This window comes from Tupaia chinensis, unplaced genomic scaffold, assembly GCF_000334495.1.
Source record: "Tupaia chinensis unplaced genomic scaffold, TupChi_1.0 Scaffold143612_1, whole genome shotgun sequence".
Classification (NCBI taxonomy): Eukaryota; Metazoa; Chordata; class Mammalia; order Scandentia; family Tupaiidae; genus Tupaia; species Tupaia belangeri.
In genome coordinates, this window is record NW_006203459.1 from 212,015 (window position 1) to 219,581 (window position 7,567).

General features: G+C 37.9%; 1 protein-coding gene across 3 annotated transcripts in view; it reads right to left on the reverse strand.

Moving 5' to 3' along the window:
• Positions 1-7,567, reverse strand: part of NBDY (negative regulator of P-body association) — a 22,338-nt gene that overhangs the window by 13,188 nt on the left and 1,583 nt on the right. Inside the window, exons 2-3 of one of the 3 annotated variants that reach the window (XR_336830.2) lie at positions 6,041-6,177; positions 5,159-5,194 (exon numbers count right to left, since the gene is read on the reverse strand). The gene's annotated coding sequence lies outside the window, so the exon portion shown is untranslated. Of the gene's footprint in view, positions 1-5,157; positions 5,195-6,040; positions 6,178-7,567 lie in introns of those variants that run through there. The other 2 variants (XR_003547161.1, XM_027766657.1) reach the window with 2 other exon arrangements.

Here is a 7,567-nt window from a genome sequence, read left to right on the forward strand (position 1 = left end):
AGAGAGAGAAATGATTATTGTAATTTATCATACCATAACACTGCCTTTTTATTTTTTAAGGTTTTTTTCCATAAGGCATGCACTTGCCAGAGAGAGACACAGAGAAACAGTGAGAAAATGAGAAATCAATCCCCGGAGGATCTCCACACTGCAACCCATTCTCCTCCATTTTCCTTATGGGACTTTGGGTATGCACACATACACACCCAGTGTGATTTTCAAGCTGCTGTGTCTGGGACTCTAACTGTGGTTGGCTATGTGGGAGTCCAGTGCCTTAACACCACTACACCACCTGCTGGCTGCAACACTGCCATATTAATGGAGAAGAAAGCCTATGATCATGGCAATACTAACAGACATAGCATTTGGTAAAAAGCTCCATACCCATTCAAATAAAAACTCTTAGCAAACTAGGAATACAAAAGAATTTAGTTAACGTGAAAAAAGAAATCTACTAAAAAAGGTAAAATTTTTCCCTTCACCACCACTGCCCCTGAAGCCTGCACAGCACATCAAGAAGCAGCAACAATTTATGATACCACCTCGGACCTTCCACTGCTTTCCCACTGTCCCAGGTACATCCTAGACTGGTTCATCCTATGTCCCTTTACCACCATTACCCATGAAGCCTGCACTGTACAGCAGGGAGCAGTGGCAGGCAGGGAGAAGTGGCAGTCAGGGAGATCATCTAAGGCAGGGGAAGATTCTGAACTTCCACTGCCTTCCAACTGTCCCAGGTATATTCCAGATGGCTTCCTCCCACTTTTCTTTGCTGCCATTACCTCTGAAGCCTGCACTGCAGAGCAGGGAGCAGTGGCAGTCAGTGAGACCAACTGAGGCAGGGAACAACCTCAGACTTCTCAATGTCTTCCAACTGCCCCAATTTAAACTCTCTAGCTCAGCCCAAGGTATACCTGCTCCCAAGAGATTAGGAAAAATAATCAATACCTACAGCTTGCCATATACACACTTCTCTGATCAGAAGACAAGAACATGCCTGAGAAGTAGAGCTCTTCTTTGTCCACCAGAAAAGTAGTAAGAAGTCTATAACCTATCAGGTGACTAGAAACCTGCACAGTGGCACAAGGAGTATGGGAAAACTAGAAAATACCTCTTCCTCAATGGAACAGAGCAACTCTTCTTCAACCACAGACAGCATAAAATAATTTGCAAGAATGTCAGAAATAGAGTTAGAATATCCATGGTGACGGAGATGAGGAAGTCTTTCTAGGATTTGAAGGAGGAGATAGACACCATAAAAAAGGAACAATCAGAACTTCTAGAGATGAAGACAGTAATACAGGAAATCAAGACCTCCCTCAAAAGTACTAATAGCAGACTAGACCATGGGAAGACAAAACCTTGATTTAGATAAAACCACCAAAAATAATGAAAAAATAATTTTGAAAATGAGTACAACATACATGAAACACTAGATATTATCAAACACTTAAATATCCAAATAATAGGTATTCCAGAAGGTAAAAAATCAGGCAAGGTCATAGAAGAGCTATTCCATAAAATACTTGCAGAAAACTTCACAAACTTAGAGATACATTCAGACATTTAAACTCAAGAAATACAAAGGACTCCAAATAGAGTCAACAAGATCCTCTCCATGGCACATCATAGCCAGAATGGTAAAAAAAAAAAGAAAAAAAAATTTACACACAAAGACAAGATTCTAAAAATGGCAAGAGAGAAATGACAAGTCACTTACAAAGGTTACTCTATTAGGATAACATTAGACTTATCAACTGAAACAGTGCAGGCAAAAAAAGAATGGATTCAATTCTTCGGTCAAAAGGAAAAGACTTGCTGAATGGATTCAAAAAAACCACCTATAAGAAATGCACCTCATGGATAATGACATACATAGACTAAAAGTGAAGGGCTAGAAAAAGATATCCCACACAAATGGAAATCAAAAAAGGGCTGGAGTCACAATACTGATATCAGACAAAAGCTTTAAGACAAAAACTGTGTAAGAAGAGACAAAGACATTATATAGGAATAAAAGGGCTCATACACCAAGAAGTTATAACACTTAAAAATATATGTGCACCCAACCTGGGAACACTGAAATATAAGAAAGAAAGGCTATTACCTCTAAAGGAAGAGAGAAACTACAACACACTAATCATTCAGGATCTCAACATCCCACTATCTCCTTTGGACAGATCATCTAGACAAAAAAATAAGAAAAAAAGTACAGGTATCTAAATAATATCTTAAATAAAATGGACTTGATAGACATCTCTCCAACTTTACACCCAACCACCACAAAATATACATTTTCTCATCCCTGCATAAAACTTTTTGAAGACTGACAACATAATAGAGCACAAAACAAGCCTTTAAAAATTCAAAGGCATATGGGGCCGGCAAGTGGCATGGTGGTTAAAGGTGCTGGACTCCCACATGGCCAACCACGGTTCAAGTCTCGGACCTGGTGGCTTGCTTTCTCACTTCCTCTCTCTCTCTCTCTGTGTCTCTCTGATCAAAACTGGAAAATAATAATGATAATAATAAATAAAGTTAAATAAATAATTCTTTAAAAAAAAATTCAAAGGCATAGGGACCAGCAGTTAGTGTAATGGCTATGTCACTGGACTCCCACATAGTCGACCGCGGTTCAAGTCCCGGACCCAGTGGCTTAAACTCACGCTGGGCGCATGTGTGTGCGTGCCCAAGATCCCAGGCGGAGAATGGAGGAGAAGGGATTGTGGCGTGGCCATTCCCCCTGGGGGGGGTGATTTCTCGCTTTCTATCTCTGTCTCTCTCTTTCTGGTGAGCGCATGCACCCTATAGTGAAAACCTCTCAAAAAAAAAAAATTCAAAGGCATAGAAACTATACCCAGAATCTTCTCCAGTCATGAAGCAATACTGCACAAGAAGAGGAGTAGGTGGCATCTCAGTAGGTGGCATCTCACTCCTCAACTACAAAATATATTACACAGTTGTGATAATCAAAACTGCATGGCATTGGCACAAAAAGAGACATGTGGACCAATGGAACAAAATAGAGACCCTAGAAATAAACCCTAAAACATACAGCCAACTGATTTTTCACAAAGGGCACCAGTGAATTCAGTGGGGAAAAGAAAATCTTTTTAGCAAGGGGCTGGAAAAACTTGGTATCCACCTGTGGAAGGATGAATCTGAACCCCTATTTCTGACCATTAACAAAAATCAACTCAAAGTGGATCAAAGATCTAAACCCGAGGCCTCAAAGTATAAAACTACTGGTGGACAATGCAGGGGAAACTCTTGGAGAGACAGGAGCAAACAAAGACTTCTTAAATTTTTTATTTGTTCATTAAACCATTGTATATCATTACAGCTTATAAAATGAATTTTATAATTCATTTTATAATAAAGCACAGACAATAATCCCCCAAATAGACAAGTGGATAAAAAGCTTCTGCTCAGCAAAAGAAAAAAAATTAGGGTTAATCGGCAACATTCAGAATAGGATAATATATTTGCAAACTATGCCTCAGGCAAGGGACAGATAAGCAGTATATAGAGGAAATGTAAGTGGCTTACTCCTCCCCCCCAAAAAAATGATCGACCCAATTAAAAGATGGGAAAATGAGCTGAACAGACAACTCTCTAAGGATATATAAACTGCGAAAAAGCATATGAAAAAATGCTCAACATCAGTTATCATAAGGGAAATGCAAATCAAAACCACAATGAGATACCACTTAACCCCTGTCAGAATGGCAAAGATTAAAAATACAAAGAGGTAAGTGTTGGTGGAGTTGTAGTGAAATGGGAACTCTCCTACACTGTTGGTGGGAATGTAAACTGGTATGGCCATTGTGAAAAACAATATGGAGGTTCCTCAAAGGCCTACAAATAGAACTACCATAGGATATAGTATTTCTATTCCTGGGTATCTACTGAAAGGACAGGAGAATGTTCAGCAGATCTGCTTATTGTGGCATTATTCACGATTGCTAAGACATGGAATCAACCAAAATGTTCATGAACAGAGGAATGGATTGAAAAAGTGTGGCACATATACTCCACGGAATACTATTCAGCCACAGAAACAAGACCTTGGTGTTTGATAGAAAGTTGACCAATATGGAAGATTTATTACTGAGTGAAGCAAGCCAGGCTATGAAAGTGAGACATATGTCTCCCCTTAACATATACTGAGTACTCATACTCTGGTAGAAACTGAAAAACTGGAGGACAAAAAAGCATTGAAAATAGTTATGAACACTGGAGACAGTGTAGAAGGAGAGTGGGAGAAGGAAGACTGTAGGGAACGAAATTAGGGAGAAAAAATAGAGAGATAAGACATTTGTGCAATACAGAAATGGTTTTTTAACTGTTAATGACAACGTGTATAGTATTCTAAACTGGAATGATCTGAGGTGCATTTCATGTTGGGTAAATTCTCTTTCAAGCTAAATAATGTATAGTGATTGAATGTATAAAACAATAATAAATCACAATGGCTAAAATTTTAAATATAAAGAATTATAAATGTTGGCAAGGTTGTGGAAAAAATGTAGCTCTTCTACACTGTTGATGGGAATTTCAATTACTACAGACAATATGGATAACAGTAGGGAGGTTCCTAAAGGATATACAAATAGAACTACCACATGGTCCACCAATACCATACCTGGCTATCTACCCAAAGGATAGGAATATTCTCAGTCAGAAACAATACTTGCACATCCTTGCTTATTGCAGTATTATTCTCAATTGCTAAGACATGGAACCAACTCAAATGTCCAGTAACAGATAAATGGATTGAAAAAAATGTGGCACATATACACTATGGAATACTACTCAGCTATAAAAACTGAGACCTTGGCATTTGATATAAAGTTGATGAACATGGAAAATTTACTGCTAAGCAAAGCAAGCCAGAATATAAAAGAGATACACTGTATGCCCTCACTTTATATATACCAAATGTCCATACTCTATGGAAGAAACTGAAAGACTGGAAGATATAAAAGTATGAAGAACCATTGTGAATACTAGAGACAGTGGGGAGGGGAATGGAGGAGGATGAGAGGAAGTGAATAGAGGGAAAAAAGAAAGAAACAGTATATTTAAGGGACACAAAACTGCAAAAATTACCTGTTGATGATAACATGTGTGATAATATCTTCAACTGGACTAATATGCAATGTATTCTTGGTGGGAAAATTCATTTTATAAGCTGTAATGATATACAATGATTTAATGTACAAATAAAAAGAAAATAAATGTGGAAAAAAAGTAAAACTTTTGTAGAATTCAAGAGTAAGACAAGGAAATACTCTACCACTGGTATTTCTTATACTGAAGATTTTGGCTAGTACCATTAGATAAATTGAAAAAATACTGGCAAGGAAGAAACTGCCTTTATTTATAATGTAATTAATTAACAGGTAATCCGAGACAGTATGTAAATTATTAGAACAAATAGAATTCAAAGAGGTTGTTATATATATAACCAATATATAAAAATAATGATCATGTTTCCATTTACCAGCAAAAATTAGAAAATCTAGTTAAAAACATACACTTCACAGTAAGAATACACAATATAAAATACTAAAATAAACTATAAGGCACTATGAATCTAACAAAACATCTTGAAGATTACATTATTATTATATGATGTATATGGTTTCATATAGTGTAGAAATTATTTAAATTTTATCATTTGGTGCTAGCTTTTTGTTTTTTGTTTGGCTAGTTATTTTATTTATTTACTTTTATATTTTTGCAATAGGGCTCATACTTTCACCAGAGAGAGAAAGAGAGAGAAGGAAAGTGAGAAATCACACCCTCGAAGGGATGGCCATGCTGCAATCCCTTTTCATCCGTTCTCCTCCTGGGATTTTAGGAATAAGCCCAGCATGATTTTTGAAAATGCCAAGGCTGAAACTCAAACCATGTAGTCAGGCACATGGGACCCAGCTGCCCAGAAACCACTTGCTGGCCCAGTGTAGCTTTTTTAACGTGTCAAAATAAGTTCTTATTCTTCTTCCTCCTAATAAAAGTTTGGTAAGAAAATCACCTTAAAAATCACAACTTCTAGGTGCAGGACATCAGATAAAGTTGGTTAGCATTGCAAATAATCTTCATTGTCTTCAACGGGTGAATTATTTTATGAATGCACCAAGGAAATGAAGTCATACTGCAACACCTCAAAAACTGAAAAATATTAAAATAAAGTCATTTCTTCTGTTACTGTATATCTCTTTCCCCTGGCCTCCTTAAGTCCTTATGTTTCATCGTGCCCCCATTTCAATTATATACTCCTATAAAACAATTGTATACATATTATTGGAAGAAATGTGTTGTACAGCAGTTCAGAACGTAGATTCTAAAATCCAAAGTTCTGGGATCAAAACCCAACTTAACCACCTGGTGCCATTTTGTTACGTAATTTCCTTTGGCCTATACAAACCTCCCTAGTAAAGCTACTGTGATTATACCAATTAAAACATGAAAAGCACTGGGAATCAGCAGTTAGCGTAATGGCTATGTCGCTGGACTCCCACGTAGTCGACCGCAGTTTGTGTCCCAGACCCGGTGGCTTAAAATTCATGCCGGGCGCGTGTGCGTGAGTGCCCAAGATCCCAAGAGGAGAATGGAGGAGAAGGGATTGCGGCGTTACCATCCCCCCGGGGGGGTGATTTCTCGCTTTCTGTCTCTCTGTCTCTCTCTGCCTGTCTGGCGAGCGCACGCGCCCCATAGCGAAAACCTCTCAAAAAAAAAAAACATAGAAAGCACTCTAGAACAGTGTTTAACACATAAAAAATCTTCAGTACATACTGCTATTATTACAATTTACAATTTTCAATTACAAAATATGTAGCTCTGTACTTACTCTATGCAACCTCCTTTGTTTCCTATATAAGCATTGCTTTCTCCGTACCTCACATCTCCCCACCCAACTACCCTTTGGATAGAGGTAAAGATGAGGGTAATAAGGCTGTATGAAATAAGGTGGAGATGCCTTGAAGTATAATAGAGCTAATTCTTTTTCTGTTCATTACCACCAAACCCAATTATCCGCCTTGGTTGATGGTGTTGTCTCATTCATTGACTTATTGATTAAAGTACATGTTTTATTCCTACTCTGCACCATACACTCTCATCTTGGTCATCCATCCTCCTACAGTTCCCAGCACAATGATTACCTGTTGCAAGGGCTCTATAAATGTTTATTGCAAGAAGGCAGAAAGGTTGCCTCTCCTTTGGATAACAAGAATCTGTAAAACTGGGGTCAGATTTTTTTTTTCATTTATAATGCCTGGTCAAAATAGCAAATTGCCTCTTCAATAGTAAGAACTGTACTCCTAAATTCAAATTATATCACTTGCTTGAAAATCTGCTATGGTTGCCACTGCTGATGGAATAAACTACATACTCCTCAGCACAACATTCAAGGCCCTGCAACAACACTATCTTCACCTCCTACACCAAGTACTTTTCAGATGCAGAATTACACCCAAGTTGTTCCCAGAACAAGTCTGCCTTGGTGGTTTTGTTGGGGAAACCCCAGCCCTAAAAAGTATTTCCTTCCCATCCATATTTC